We start from the raw sequence: 18,139 nt of genomic DNA, 5'->3' as shown, positions 1-18,139 counted from the left end.
TAGAATGTTAAAAAGTATGTTAGAATGTTATAATGGATGTTAGAATGTATATTAGAATGTTAGAATGTATGTTAGAATGTTATAATGGATGTTAGAATGTATATTAGAATGTTAGAATGTATGTTAGAATGTTATTATGGATGTTAGAATGTTATAATTGATGTTAGAATGTATATTATAATGTTATAATGTATATTAGAATGTTATATTGGATGTTAGAATGTATATTAGATTGTTATAATGTATGTTAGAATGTTATATTGGATGTTAGAATATATATTAGAATGTTATAATGTATGTTAGAATGTTATAAAGGATGTTAGAATGTTATAATGGATGTTAGAATGTATATTATAATGTTAGAATGTATGTTAGAATGTTATTATGGATGTTAGAATGTTATAATGGATGTTAGAATGTATATTAGAAAGTTAGAATGTATGTTAGAATGTTATTTTGGATGTTAAAATGTATTTTAGATTGTTATAATGTATGTTAGAATGTTATAATAGATGTTAGAATGTATATTAGAATGTTATAATGTATGTTACAATGTTATAATGTATGTTAGAATGTTATAATGGATGTTATAATGTATACTAGAATGTTATAATGTATTTTAGATTGTAATAATGTATGTTCGAATATTATAATGGATGTTAGAAAGTATATTAGAATGTTATAATGTATGTTACAATGTTCTAATGTATGTTAGAATGTTATAATGGATGTTAGAATGTATATTAGGATGTTATAATGTATGTTAGAATGTTACAATGGATGATAGAATGTTATAATGGATGTTATAATGAATATTAGAATGTTAGAATGGATGTTAGAATGTTATAATGGATGTTATAATGTATATTAGAATGTTATAATGTATGTTAGAATGCATGTTAGAATGTATATTAGAATATTATAATGTATGTTAAAATGTTATAATGGATGTTAGAATGTATATTAGAATATTATAATGGATGTTACAATATTATAATGGATGTTAGATTATTATAAAGGATGTTATAATGTATATTAGAATGTTAAAATGGATGTTAGAATGTTATAATTGATTTTAGAATGTATATCAGAATGTTAAAAAGTATGTTAGAATGTTATAATGGATGTTAGAATGTATATTAGAATGTTAGAATGTATGTTAGAATGTTATAATGGATGTTAGAATGTATATTAGAATGTTAAAATGTATGTTAGAATGTTATTATGGATGTTAGAATGTTATAATTGATGTTAGAATGTATATTAGAATGTTATAATGTATGTTAGAATGTTATAATGGATGTTAGAATGTATATTAGATTGTTATAATGTATGTTAGAATGTTATAATGGATGTTAAAATGTATATTAGAATGTTATAATGTATGTTAGGATGTTATAATGTATGTTAGAATGTTATAATTGGATGTTAGAATGTATATTAGATTGTTATAATGTATGTTAGAATGTTATAATGGATGTTAGAATGTATATTAGAATGTTATAATGTATGTTAGAATGTTAGAATGGATATTAGAATGTTATATTGGATGTTAGAATGTATATTAGATTGTTATAAGGTATGTTAGAATGTTATATTGGATGTTAGAATGTATATTAGAATGTTATAATGTATGTTAGAATGTTATAAAGGATGTTAGAATGTTATAATGGATATTAGAATGTATATTAGAATGTTATAATGTATGTTACAATGCTATAATGTATGTTAGAATGTTATAATGGATGTTAAAATGTATACTAGAATGTTATAATGTATGTTAGAATGTATATTAGAATGTTATAATGTATGGTAGAATGTTATAATGGATGTTAGAATGTATATTAGATTGTTATAATGTATGTTAGAATGTTATAATGGATGTTAGAATGTATATTAGAATGTTATAATGTATGATAGAATGTTTTAATGGATATTAGAATGTATATTAGAATGTTATAATGTATGTTAGAATGTTATAATGGATGTTATAATGAATATTAGAATGTTAGAATGGATGTTAGAATGTTATAATGGATGTTATAATGTATATTAGAATGTTATAATGTATGTTAGAATGCATGTTAGAATGTATATTAGAATATTATAGTGTATGTTAGAATGTTATAATGGATGTTAGAATGTATATTAGAATGTTTTAATGGATGTTAGAATATTATAATGGATGTTATAATGTATATTAGAATGTTAAAAAGTATGTTAGAATGTTCTAATGGATGTTAGAATGTATATTAGAATGTTAGAATGTATATTAGAATGTTAGAATGTATGTTAGAATGTTATTATGGATGTTAGAATGTTATAATTGATGTTAGAATGTATATTAGAATGTTATAATGTATATTAGAATGTTATATTGGATGTTAGAATGTATATTAGATTGTTATAATGTATGTTAGAATGTTATATTGGATGTTAGAATGTATATTAGAATGTTATAATGTATGTTAGAATGTTATAAAGGATGTTAGAATGTTATAATGGATGTTAGAATGTATATTATAATGTTAGAATGTATGTTAGAATGTTATTATGGATGTTAGAATGTTATAATGGATGTTAGAATGTATATTAGAAAGTTATAATGTATGTTAGAATGTTATTTTGGATGTTAAAATGTATTTTAGATTGTTATAATGTATGTTAGAATGTTATAATGGATGTTAGAATGTATATTAGAATGTTATAATGTATGTTATAATGTTACAATGGATGATAGAATGTTATAATGGATGTTATAATGAATATTAGAATGTTAGAATGGATGTTAGAATGTTATAATGGATGTTAAAATGTATATTAGAATGTTATAATGTATGTTAGAATGCATGTTAGAATGTATATTAGAATATTATAATGTATGTTAAAATGTTATAATGGATGTTAGAATGTATATTATAATATTATAATGAATGTTAGAATATTATAATGGATGTTAGATTATTATAATGGATGTTATAATGTATATTAGAATGTTAAAATGGATGTTAGAATGTTATAATTGATTTTAGAATGTATATCAGAATGTTAAAAAGTATGTTAGAATGTTATAATGGATGTTAGAATGTATATTAGAATGTTAGAATGTATGTTAGAATGTTATAATGGATGTTAGAATGTATATAAGAATGTTAGAATGTATGTTAGAATGTTATTATGGATGTTAGAATGTTATAATTGATGTTAGAATGTATATTAGAATGTTATAATGTATGTTAGAATGTTATAATTGATGTTAGAATGTATATTAGATTGTTATAATGTATGTTAGAATGTTATAATGGATGTTAAAATGTATATTAGAATGTTATAATGAATGTTAGGATGTTATAATGTATGTTAGAATGTTATAATGGATGTTAGAATGTATATTAGATTGTTATAATGTATGTTAGAATGTTATAATGGATGTTAGAATGTATATTAGAATGTTATAATGTATGTTAGAATGTTAGAATGGATATTAGAATGTTATATTGGATGTTAGAATGTATATTAGATTGTTATAAGGTATGTTAGAATGTTATATTGGATGTTAGAATGTATATTAGAATGTTATAATGTATGTTAGAATGTTATAAAGGATGTTAGAATGTTATAATGGATGTTAGAATGTATATTATAATGTTAGAATGTATGTTAGAATGTTATTATGGATGTTAGAATGTTATAATGGATGTTAGAATGTATATTAGAAAGTTATAATGGATGTTAGAATGTTATTTTGGTTGTTAAAATGTATTTTAGATTGTTATAATGTATGTTAGAATGTTATAATAGATGTTAGAATGTATATTAGAATGTTAGAATGTATGTTACAATGTTATAATGTATGTTAGAATGTTATAATGGATGTTATAATGTATACTAGAATGTTATAATGTATTTTAGATTGTAATAATGTATGTTCGAATGTTATAATGGATGTTAGAATGTATATTAGAATGTTATAATGTATGTTACAATGTTATAATGTATGTTAGAATGTTATAATGGATGTTAGAATGTATATTAGAATGTTATAATGTATGTTAGAATGTTACAATGGATGATAGAATGTTATAATGGATGTTATAATGAATATTAGAATGTTAGAATGGATGTTAGAATGTTATAATGGATGTTATAATGTATATTAGAATGTTATAATGTATGTTAGAATGCATGTTAGAATGTATATTAGAATATTATAATGTATGTTAGAATGTTAGAATGGATGTTAGAATGTATATTAGAATATTATAAAGGATGTTATAATATTATAATGGATGTTAGATTATTATAATGGATGTTATAATGTATATTAGAATGTTAAAATGGATGTTAGAATGTTATAATTGATTTTAGAAAGTATATCAGAATGTTAAAAAGTATGTTAGAATGTTATAATGGATGTTAGAATGTATATTAGAAAGTTAGAATGTATGTTAGAATGTTATAATGGATGTTAGAATGTATATTAGAATGTTAGAATGTATGTTAGAATGTTATTATGGATGTTAGAATGTTATAATTGATGTTATAATGTATATTAGAATGTTATAATGTATGTTAGAATGTTATAATTGATGTTAGAATGTATATTAGATTGTTATAATGTTTGTTAGAATGTTATAATGGATGTTAAAATGTATATTAGAATGTTATAATGTATGTTAGGATGTTATAATGTATGTTAGAATGTTATAATGGATGTTAGAATGTATATTAGATTGTTATAATGTATGTTACAATGTTATAATGGATGTTAGTATGTATATTAGAATGTTATAATGTATGCTAGAATGTTATAATGGATATTAGAATGTTATATTGGATGTTAGAATGTATATTAGATTGTTATAATGTATGTTAGAATGTTATATTGGATGTTAGAATGTATATTAGAATGTTATAATGTATGTTAGAATGTTATAAAGGATGTTAGAATGTTGTAATGGATGTTAGAATGTATATTATAATGTTAGAATGTATGTTAGAATGTTATTATGGATGTTAGAATGTTATAATGGATGCTAGAATGTATATTAGAAAGTTATAATGTATGTTAGAATGTTATTTTGGATGTTAAAATGTATTTTAGATTGTTATAATGTATGTTAGAATGTTATAATAGATGTTAGAATGTATTATAGAATGTTATAATGTATGTTACAATGTTATAATGTATGTTAGAATGTTATAATGGATGTTATAATGTATACTAGAATGTTATAATATATTTTAGATTGTAATAATGTATGTTTGAATGTTATAATGGATGTTAGAATGTATATTAGAATGTTATAATGTATGTTGCAATGTTATAATGTATGTTAGATTGTTATAATGGATGTTAGAATGTATATTAGAATGTTATAATGTATGTTAGAATGTTACAATGGATGATAGAATGTTATAATGGATGTTATAATGAATATTAGAATGTTAGAATGGATGTTAGAATGTTATAATGGATGTTAAAATGTATATTAGAATGTTATAATGTATGTTAGGATGTTATAATGTATGTTAGAATGTTATAATTGGATGTTAGAATGTATATTAGATTGTTATAATGTATGTTAGAATGTTATAATGGATGTTAGAATGTATATTAGAATGTTATAATGTATGTTAGAATGTTAGAATGGATATTAGAATGTTATATTGGATGTTAGAATGTATATTAGATTGTTATAAGGTATGTTAGAATGTTATATTGGATGTTAGAATGTATATTAGAATGTTATAATGTATGTTAGAATGTTATAAAGGATGTTAGAATGTTATAATGGATATTAGAATGTATATTAGAATGTTATAATGTATGTTACAATGCTATAATGTATGTTAGAATGTTATAATGGATGTTAAAATGTATACTAGAATGTTATAATGTATGTTAGAATGTATATTAGAATGTTATAATGTATGGTAGAATGTTATAATGGATGTTAGAATGTATATTAGATTGTTATAATGTATGTTAGAATGTTATAATGGATGTTAGAATGTATATTAGAATGTTATAATGTATGATAGAATGTTTTAATGGATATTAGAATGTATATTAGAATGTTATAATGTATGTTAGAATGTTATAATGGATGTTATAATGAATATTAGAATGTTAGAATGGATGTTAGAATGTTAGAATGGATGTTATAATGTATATTAGAATGTTATAATGTATGTTAGAATGCATGTTAGAATGTATATTAGAATATTATAGTGTATGTTAGAATGTTATAATGGATGTTAGAATGTATATTAGAATGTTTTAATGGATGTTAGAATATTATAATGGATGTTATAATGTATATTAGAATGTTAAAAAGTATGTTAGAATGTTCTAATGGATGTTAGAATGTATACTAGAATGTTAGAATGTATATTAGAATGTTAGAATGTATGTTAGAATGTTATTATGGATGTTAGAATGTTATAATTGATGTTAGAATGTATATTAGAATGTTATAATGTATATTAGAATGTTATATTGGATGTTAGAATGTATATTAGATTGTTATAATGTATGTTAGAATGTTATATTGGATGTTAGAATGTATATTAGAATGTTATAATGTATGTTAGAATGTTATAAAGGATGTTAGAATGTTATAATGGATGTTAGAATGTATATTATAATGTTAGAATGTATGTTAGAATGTTATTATGGATGTTAGAATGTTATAATGGATGTTAGAATGTATATTAGAAAGTTATAATGTATGTTAGAATGTTATTTTGGATGTTAAAATGTATTTTAGATTGTTATAATGTATGTTAGAATGTTATAATGGATGTTAGAATGTATATTAGAATGTTATAATGTATGTTATAATGTTACAATGGATGATAGAATGTTATAATGGATGTTATAATGAATATTAGAATGTTATAATGGATGTTAGAATGTTATAATGGATGTTAAAATGTATATTAGAATGTTATAATGTATGTTAGAATGCATGTTAGAATGTATATTAGAATATTATAATGTATGTTAAAATGTTATAATGGATGTTAGAATGTATATTATAATATTATAATGAATGTTAGAATATTATAATGGATGTTAGATTATTATAATGGATGTTATAATGTATATTAGAATGTTAAAATGGATGTTAGAATGTTATAATTGATTTTAGAATGTATATCAGAATGTTAAAAAGTATGTTAGAATGTTATAATGGATGTTAGAATGTATATTAGAATGTTAGAATGTATGTTAGAATGTTATAATGGATGTTAGAATGTATATAAGAATGTTAGAATGTATGTTAGAATGTTATTATGGATGTTAGAATGTTATAATTGATGTTAGAATGTATATTAGAATGTTATAATGTATGTTAGAATGTTATAATTGATGTTAGAATGTATATTAGATTGTTATAATGTATGTTAGAATGTTATAATGGATGTTAAAATGTATATTAGAATGTTATAATGTATGTTAGGATGTTATAATGTATGTTAGAATGTTATAATGGATGTTAGAATGTATATTAGATTGTTATAATGTATGTTAGAATGTTATAATGGATGTTAGAATGTATATTAGAATGTTATAATGTATGTTAGAATGTTAGAATGGATATTAGAATGTTATATTGGATGTTAGAATGTATATTAGATTGTTATAAGGTATGTTAGAATGTTATATTGGATGTTAGAATGTATATTAGAATGTTATAATGTATGTTAGAATGTTATAAAGGATGTTAGAATGTTATAATGGATGTTAGAATGTATATTATAATGTTAGAATGTATGTTAGAATGTTATTATGGATGTTAGAATGTTATAATGGATGTTAGAATGTATATTAGAAAGTTATAATGGATGTTAGAATGTTATTTTGGTTGTTAAAATGTATTTTAGATTGTTATAATGTATGTTAGAATGTTATAATAGATGTTAGAATGTATATTAGAATGTTAGAATGTATGTTACAATGTTATAATGTATGTTAGAATGTTATAATGGATGTTATAATGTATACTAGAATGTTATAATGTATTTTAGATTGTAATAATGTATGTTCGAATGTTATAATGGATGTTAGAATGTATATTAGAATGTTATAATGTATGTTACAATGTTATAATGTATGTTAGAATGTTATAATGGATGTTAGAATGTATATTAGAATGTTATAATGTATGTTAGAATGTTACAATGGATGATAGAATGTTATAATGGATGTTATAATGAATATTAGAATGTTAGAATGGATGTTAGAATGTTATAATGGATGTTATAATGTATATTAGAATGTTATAATGTATGTTAGAATGCATGTTAGAATGTATATTAGAATATTATAATGTATGTTAGAATGTTAGAATGGAAGTTAGAATGTATATTAGAATATTATAAAGGATGTTATAATATTATAATGGATGTTAGATTATTATAATGGATGTTATAATGTATATTAGAATGTTAAAATGGATGTTAGAATGTTATAATTGATTTTATAATGTATATCAGAATGTTAAAAAGTATGTTAGAATGTTATAATGGATGTTAGAATGTATATTAGAAAGTTAGAATGTATGTTAGAATGTTATAATGGATGTTAGAATGTATATTAGAATGTTAGAATGTATGTTAGAATGTTATTATGGATGTTAGAATGTTATAATTGATGTTATAATGTATATTAGAATGTTATAATGTATGTTAGAATGTTATAATTGATGTTAGAATGTATATTAGATTGTTATAATGTTTGTTAGAATGTTATAATGGATGTTAAAATGTATATTAGAATGTTATAATGTATGTTAGGATGTTATAATGTATGTTAGAATGTTATAATGGATGTTAGAATGTATATTAGATTGTTATAATGTATGTTACAATGTTATAATGGATGTTAGTAAGTATATATTAGAATGTTATAATGTATGCTAGAATGTTATAATGGATATTAGAATGTTATATTGGATGTTAGAATGTATATTAGATTGTTATAATGTATGTTAGAATGTTATATTGGATGTTAGAATGTATATTAGAATGTTATAATGTATGTTAGAATGTTATAAAGGATGTTAGAATGTTGTAATGGATTTTAGAATGTATATTATAATGTTAGAATGTATGTTAGAATGTTATTATGGATGTTAGAATGTTATAATGGATGCTAGAATGTATATTAGAAAGTTATAATGTATGTTAGAATGTTATTTTGGATGTTAAAATGTATTTTAGATTGTTATAATGTATGTTAGAATGTTATAATAGATGTTAGAATGTATTATAGAATGTTATAATGTATGTTACAATGTTATAATGTATGTTAGAATGTTATAATGGATGTTATAATGTATACTAGAATGTTATAATATATTTTAGATTGTAATAATGTATGTTTGAATGTTATAATGGATGTTAGAATGTATATTAGAATGTTATAATGTATGTTGCAATGTTATAATGTATGTTAGATTGTTATAATGGATGTTAGAATGTATATTAGAATGTTATAATGTATGTTAGAATGTTACAATGGATGATAGAATGTTATAATGGATGTTATAATGAATATTAGAATGTTAGAATGGATGTTAGAATGTTATAATGGATGTTATAATGTATATTAGAATGTTATAATGTATGTTAGAATGCATGTTAGAATGTATATTAGAATATTATAATGTAAGTTAGAATGTTATAATGGATGTTAGAATGTATATTAGAATATTATAATGGATGTTAGAATATTATAATGGATGTTAGATTATTATAATGGATGTTATAATGTATATTAGAATGTTAAAATGGATGTTAGAATGTTATAATTGATTTTAGAATGTATATCAGAATGTTAAAAAGTATGTTAGAATGTTATAATGGATGTTAGAATGTATATTAGAATGTTAGAATGTATGTTAGAATGTTATAATGGATGTTAGAATGTATATTAGAATGTTAGAATGTATGTTAGAATGTTATTATGGATGTTAGAATGTTATAATTGATGTTAGAATGTATATTAGAATGTTATAATGTATGTTAGAATGTTATAATTGATGTTAGAATGTATATTAGATTGTTATAATGTATGTTAGAATGTTATAATGGATGTTAAAATGTATATTAGAATGTTATAATGTATGTTAGGATGTTATAATGTATGTTAGAATGTTATAATGGATGTTAGAATATATATTAGAATGTTGTAATGTATGTTAGAATGTTATGATGGATGTTAGAATGTTATAATGGATGTTAGAATGTATATTAGAATGTTTTAATGTATGTTAGAATGTTATAATGGATGTTAGAATGTTATAATGGATGTTATAATGAATATTAGAATGTTATAATGTATGTTAGAATGCATGTTAGAATGTATATTAGAATGTTTTAGTGTATTTTAGAATTTTATAATGGATGTTAGAATGTATATTAGAATATTATAATGGATGTTAGAATGTTATAATGGATGTTAGTACATTATAATGGATGTTATAATATATATTAGAATGTTATAATGTATGTTAGAATGTGATAATGGATGTTAGAATGTATATTAGATTGTTATAATGTATGTTAGAATGTTATAATGGATGTTAGAATGTTATTAGAATGTTATAATGTATGCTACAATGTTATAATGGATGTTAGAATGTATATTAGAATGTTATAATGTATGTTAGAATGTTATAATGGATGTTAGAATGTTATAATGGATGTTAGAATGTATATTAGAATGTTGTAATGTATGTTAGAATGTGATAATGGATGGTAGAATGTTATAATGGATGTTAGAATGAATATTAGAATGTTAGAATGGATGTTAGAATGTTATAATGGATGTTATAATGTATATTAGAATGTTATAATGTATGTTAGAATGCATGTTAGAATGTATATTAGAATATTATAGTGTATGTTAGAATGTTATAATGGATGTTAGAATGTATTTTAGAATGTTATAATGGATGTTAGAATATTATAATGGATGTTATAATGTATATTAGAATGTTAAAAAGTATGTTAGAATGTTATAATGGATGTTAGAATGTATATTAGAATGTTAGAATGTATGTTAGAATGTTATAATGGATGTTAGAATGTATATTAGAATGTTAGAATGTATGTTAGAATGTTATTATGGATGTTAGAATGTTATAATTGATGTTAGAATGTATATTAGAATGTTATAATGTATGTTAGAATGTTATTATGGATGTTAGAATGTTATAATGGAAGTTAGAATGTTATAATGGATGTTAAAATATTATAATGGATGTTATAATGTTTATTAGAATGTTAAAATGGATGATTGAATGTTATAATTGATGTTAGAATGTATATTAGAATGTTAGAATGTATGTTAGAATGTTATAATGGATGTTAGAATGTATATTACAAAGTTATAATGTATGTTAGAATGTTATAATGGATGTTTGAATGTATTTTAGATTGTTATAATGTATGATAGAATGTTATAATGGATATGAGAATGTATATTAGAATGTTATAATGTATGTTACAATGCTATAATGTATGTTAGAATGTTATAATGGATGTTAAAATGTATACTAGAATGCTATAATGTATGTTAGAATGTATATTAGAATGTTATAATGTATGGTAGAATGTTATAATGGATGTTAGAATGTATATTAGAATATTATAATGTATGTTAAAATGTTATAATGGATGTTAGAATGTATATTAGAATATTATAATGGATGTTACAATATTATAATGGATGTTAGATTATTATAAAGGATGTTATAATGTATATTAGAATGTTAAAATGGATGTTAGAATGTTATAATTGATTTTAGAATGTATATCAGAATGTTAAAAAGTATGTTAGAATGTTATAATGGATGTTAGAATGTATATTAGAATGTTAGAATGTATGTTAGAATGTTATAATGGATGTTAGAATGTATATTAGAATGTTAGAATGTATGTTAGAATGTTATTATGGATGTTAGAATGTTATAATTGATGTTAGAATGTATATTAGAATGTTATAATGTATGTTAGAATGTTATAATGGATGTTAGAATGTATATTAGATTGTTATAATGTATGTTAGAATGTTATAATGGATGTTAAAATGTATATTAGAATGTTATAATGTATGTTAGGATGTTATAATGTATGTTAGAATGTTATAATTGGATGTTAGAATGTATATTAGATTGTTATAATGTATGTTAGAATGTTATAATGGATGTTAGAATGTATATTAGAATGTTATAATGTATGTTAGAATGTTAGAATGGATATTAGAATGTTATATTGGATGTTAGAATGTATATTAGATTGTTATAAGGTATGTTAGAATGTTATATTGGATGTTAGAATGTATATTAGAATGTTATAATGTATGTTAGAATGTTATAAAGGATGTTAGAATGTTATAATGGATATTAGAATGTATATTAGAATGTTATAATGTATGTTACAATGCTATAATGTATGTTAGAATGTTATAATGGATGTTAAAATGTATACTAGAATGTTATAATGTATGTTAGAATGTATATTAGAATGTTATAATGTATGGTAGAATGTTATAATGGATGTTAGAATGTATATTAGATTGTTATAATGTATGTTAGAATGTTATAATGGATGTTAGAATGTATATTAGAATGTTATAATGTATGATAGAATGTTTTAATGGATATTAGAATGTATATTAGAATGTTATAATGTATGTTAGAATGTTATAATGGATGTTATAATGAATATTAGAATGTTAGAATGGATGTTAGAATGTTAGAATGGATGTTATAATGTATATTAGAATGTTATAATGTATGTTAGAATGCATGTTAGAATGTATATTAGAATATTATAGTGTATGTTAGAATGTTATAATGGATGTTAGAATGTATATTAGAATGTTTTAATGGATGTTAGAATATTATAATGGATGTTATAATGTATATTAGAATGTTAAAAAGTATGTTAGAATGTTCTAATGGATGTTAGAATGTATACTAGAATGTTAGAATGTATATTAGAATGTTAGAATGTATGTTAGAATGTTATTATGGATGTTAGAATGTTATAATTGATGTTAGAATGTATATTAGAATGTTATAATGTATATTAGAATGTTATATTGGATGTTAGAATGTATATTAGATTGTTATAATGTATGTTAGAATGTTATATTGGATGTTAGAATGTATATTAGAATGTTATAATGTATGTTAGAATGTTATAAAGGATGTTAGAATGTTATAATGGATGTTAGAATGTATATTATAATGTTAGAATGTATGTTAGAATGTTATTATGGATGTTAGAATGTTATAATGGATGTTAGAATGTATATTAGAAAGTTATAATGTATGTTAGAATGTTATTTTGGATGTTAAAATGTATTTTAGATTGTTATAATGTATGTTAGAATGTTATAATGGATGTTAGAATGTATATTAGAATGTTATAATGTATGTTATAATGTTACAATGGATGATAGAATGTTATAATGGATGTTATAATGAATATTAGAATGTTAGAATGGATGTTAGAATGTTATAATGGATGTTAAAATGTATATTAGAATGTTATAATGTATGTTAGAATGCATGTTAGAATGTATATTAGAATATTATAATGTATGTTAAAATGTTATAATGGATGTTAGAATGTATATTATAATATTATAATGAATGTTAGAATATTATAATGGATGTTAGATTATTATAATGGATGTTATAATGTATATTAGAATGTTAAAATGGATGTTAGAATGTTATAATTGATTTTAGAATGTATATCAGAATGTTAAAAAGTATGTTAGAATGTTATAATGGATGTTAGAATGTATATTAGAATGTTAGAATGTATGTTAGAATGTTATAATGGATGTTAGAATGTATATAAGAATGTTAGAATGTATGTTAGAATGTTATTATGGATGTTAGAATGTTATAATTGATGTTAGAATGTATATTAGAATGTTATAATGTATGTTAGAATGTTATAATTGATGTTAGAATGTATATTAGATTGTTATAATGTATGTTAGAATGTTATAATGGATGTTAAAATGTATATTAGAATGTTATAATGTATGTTAGGATGTTATAATGTATGTTAGAATGTTATAATGGATGTTAGAATGTATATTAGATTGTTATAATGTATGTTAGAATGTTATAATGGATGTTAGAATGTATATTAGAATGTTATAATGTATGTTAGAATGTTAGAATGGATATTAGAATGTTATATTGGATGTTAGAATGTATATTAGATTGTTATAAAGGATGTTAGAATGTTATAATGGATGTTAGAATGTATATTATAATGTTAGAATGTATGTTAGAATGTTATTATGGATGTTAGAATGTTATAATGGATGTTAGAATGTATATTAGAAAGTTATAATGGATGTTAGAATGTTATTTTGGTTGTTAAAATGTATTTTAGATTGTTATAATGTATGTTAGAATGTTATAATAGATGTTAGAATGTATATTAGAATGTTAGAATGTATGTTACAATGTTATAATGTATGTTAGAATGTTATAATGGATGTTATAATGTATACTAGAATGTTATAATGTATTTTAGATTGTAATAATGTATGTTCGAATGTTATAATGGATGTTAGAATGTATATTAGAATGTTATAATGTATGTTACAATGTTATAATGTATGTTAGAATGTTATAATGGATGTTAGAATGTATATTAGAATGTTATAATGTATGTTAGAATGTTACAATGGATGATAGAATGTTATAATGGATGTTATAATGAATATTAGAATGTTAGAATGGATGTTAGAATGTTATAATGGATGTTATAATGTATATTAGAATGTTTTAATGTATGTTAGAATGCATGTTAGAATGTATATTAGAATATTATAATGTATGTTAGAATGTTAGAATGGATGTTAGAATGTATATTAGAATATTATAAAGGATGTTATAATATTATAATGGATGTTAGATTATTATAATGGATGTTATAATGTATATTAGAATGTTAAAATGGATGTTAGAATGTTATAATTGATTTTATAATGTATATCAGAATGTTAAAAAGTATGTTAGAATGTTATAATGGATGTTAGAATGTATATTAGAAAGTTAGAATGTATGTTAGAATGTTATAATGGATGTTAGAATGTATATTAGAATGTTAGAATGTATGTTAGAATGTTATTATGGATGTTAGAATGTTATAATTGATGTTATAATGTATATTAGAATGTTATAATGTATGTTAGAATGTTATAATTGATGTTAGAATGTATATTAGATTGTTATAATGTTTGTTAGAATGTTATAATGGATGTTAAAATGTATATTAGAATGTTATAATGTATGTTAGGATGTTATAATGTATGTTAGAATGTTATAATGGATGTTAGAATGTATATTAGATTGTTATAATGTATGTTACAATGTTATAATGGATGTTAGTATGTATATTAGAATGTTATAATGTATGCTAGAATGTTATAATGGATATTAGAATGTTATATTGGATGTTAGAATGTATATTAGATTGTTATAATGTATGTTAGAATGTTATATTGGATGTTAGAATGTATATTAGAATGTTATAATGTATGTTAGAATGTTATAAAGGATGTTAGAATGTTGTAATGGATGTTAGAATGTATATTATAATGTTAGAATGTATGTTAGAATGTTATTATGGATGTTAGAATGTTATAATGGATGCTAGAATGTATATTAGAAAGTTATAATGTATGTTAGAATGTTATTTTGGATGTTAAAATGTATTTTAGATTGTTATAATGTATGTTAGAATGTTATAATAGATGTTAGAATGTATTATAGAATGTTATAATGTATGTTACAATGTTATAATGTATGTTAGAATGTTATAATGGATGTTATAATGTATACTAGAATGTTATAATATATTTTAGATTGTAATAATGTATGTTTGAATGTTATAATGGATGTTAGAATGTATATTAGAATGTTATAATGTATGTTGCAATGTTATAATGTATGTTAGATTGTTATAATGGATGTTAGAATGTATATTAGAATGTTATAATGTATGTTAGAATGTTACAATGGATGATAGAATGTTATAATGGATGTTATAATGAATATTAGAATGTTAGAATGGATGTTAGAATGTTATAATGGATGTTATAATGTATATTAGAATGTTATAATGTATGTTAGAATGCATGTTAGAATGTATATTAGAATATTATAATGTAAGTTAGAATGTTATAATGGATGTTAGAATGTATATTAGAATATTATAATGGATGTTAGAATATTATAATGGATGTTAGATTATTATAATGGATGTTATAATGTATATTAGAATGTTAAAATGGATGTTAGAATGTTATAATTGATTTTAGAATGTATATCAGAATGTTAAAAAGTATGTTAGAATGTTATAATGGATGTTAGAATGTATATTAGAATGTTAGAATGTATGTTAGAATGTTATAATGGATGTTAGAATGTATATTAGAATGTTAGAATGTATGTTAGAATGTTATTATGGATGTTAGAATGTTATAATTGATGTTAGAATGTATATTAGAATGTTATAATGTATGTTAGAATGTTATAATTGATGTTAGAATGTATATTAGATTGTTATAATGTATGTTAGAATGTTATAATGGATGTTAAAATGTATATTAGAATGTTATAATGTATGTTAGGATGTTATAATGTATGTTAGAATGTTATAATGGATGTTAGAATATATATTAGAATGTTGTAATGTATGTTAGAATGTTATGATGGATGTTAGAATGTTATAATGGATGTTAGAATGTATATTAGAATGTTTTAATGTATGTTAGAATGTTATAATGGATGTTAGAATGTTATAATGGATGTTATAATGAATATTAGAATGTTATAATGTATGTTAGAATGCATGTTAGAATGTATATTAGAATGTTTTAGTGTATTTTAGAATTTTATAATGGATGTTAGAATGTATATTAGAATATTATAATGGATGTTAGAATGTTATAATGGATGTTAGTACATTATAATGGATGTTATAATATATATTAGAATGTTATAATGTATGTTAGAATGTTATAATGGATGTTAGAATGTATATTAGATTGTTATAATGTATGTTAGAATGTTATAATGGATGTTAGAATGTTATTAGAATGTTATAATGTATGCTACAATGTTATAATGGATGTTAGAATGTATATTAGAATGTTATAATGTATGTTAGAATGTTATAATGGATGTTAGAATGTTATAATGGATGTTAGAATGTATATTAGAATGTTGTAATGTATGTTAGAATGTGATAATGGATGGTAGAATGTTATAATGGATGTTAGAATGAATATTAGAATGTTAGAATGGATGTTAGAATGTTATAATGGATGTTATAATGTATATTAGAATGTTATAATGTATGTTAGAATGCATGTTAGAATGTATATTAGAATATTATAGTGTATGTTAGAATGTTATAATGGATGTTAGAATGTATTTTAGAATGTTATAATGGATGTTAGAATATTATAATGGATGTTATAATGTATATTAGAATGTTAAAAAGTATGTTAGAATGTTATAATGGATGTTAGAATGTATATTAGAATGTTAGAATGTATGTTAGAATGTTATAATGGATGTTAGAATGTATATTAGAATGTTAGAATGTATGTTAGAATGTTATTATGGATGTTAGAATGTTATAATTGATGTTAGAATGTATATTAGAATGTTATAATGTATGTTAGAATGTTATTATGGATGTTAGAATGTTATAATGGAAGTTAGAATGTTATAATGGATGTTAAAATATTATAATGGATGTTATAATGTATATTAGAATGTTAAAATGGATGATTGAATGTTATAATTGATGTTAGAATGTATATTAGAATGTTAGAATGTATGTTAGAATGTTATAATGGATGTTAGAATGTATATTACAAAGTTATAATGTATGTTAGAATGTTATAATGGATGTTTGAATGTATTTTAGATTGTTATAATGTATGATAGAATGTTATAATGGATATGAGAATGTATATTAGAATGTTATAATGTATGTTACAATGCTATAATGTATGTTAGAATGTTATAATGGATGTTAAAATGTATACTAGAATGCTATAATGTATGTTAGA

This window comes from Taudactylus pleione, unplaced genomic scaffold (assembly GCF_031769625.1).
Source record: "Taudactylus pleione unplaced genomic scaffold, aTauple2 ptg000946l, whole genome shotgun sequence".
NCBI classification, from domain to species: Eukaryota; Metazoa; Chordata; class Amphibia; order Anura; family Myobatrachidae; genus Taudactylus; species Taudactylus pleione.
The sequence above is the reverse complement of the archived record's forward strand: the minus strand, read 5'-3'. Positions refer to the sequence as shown.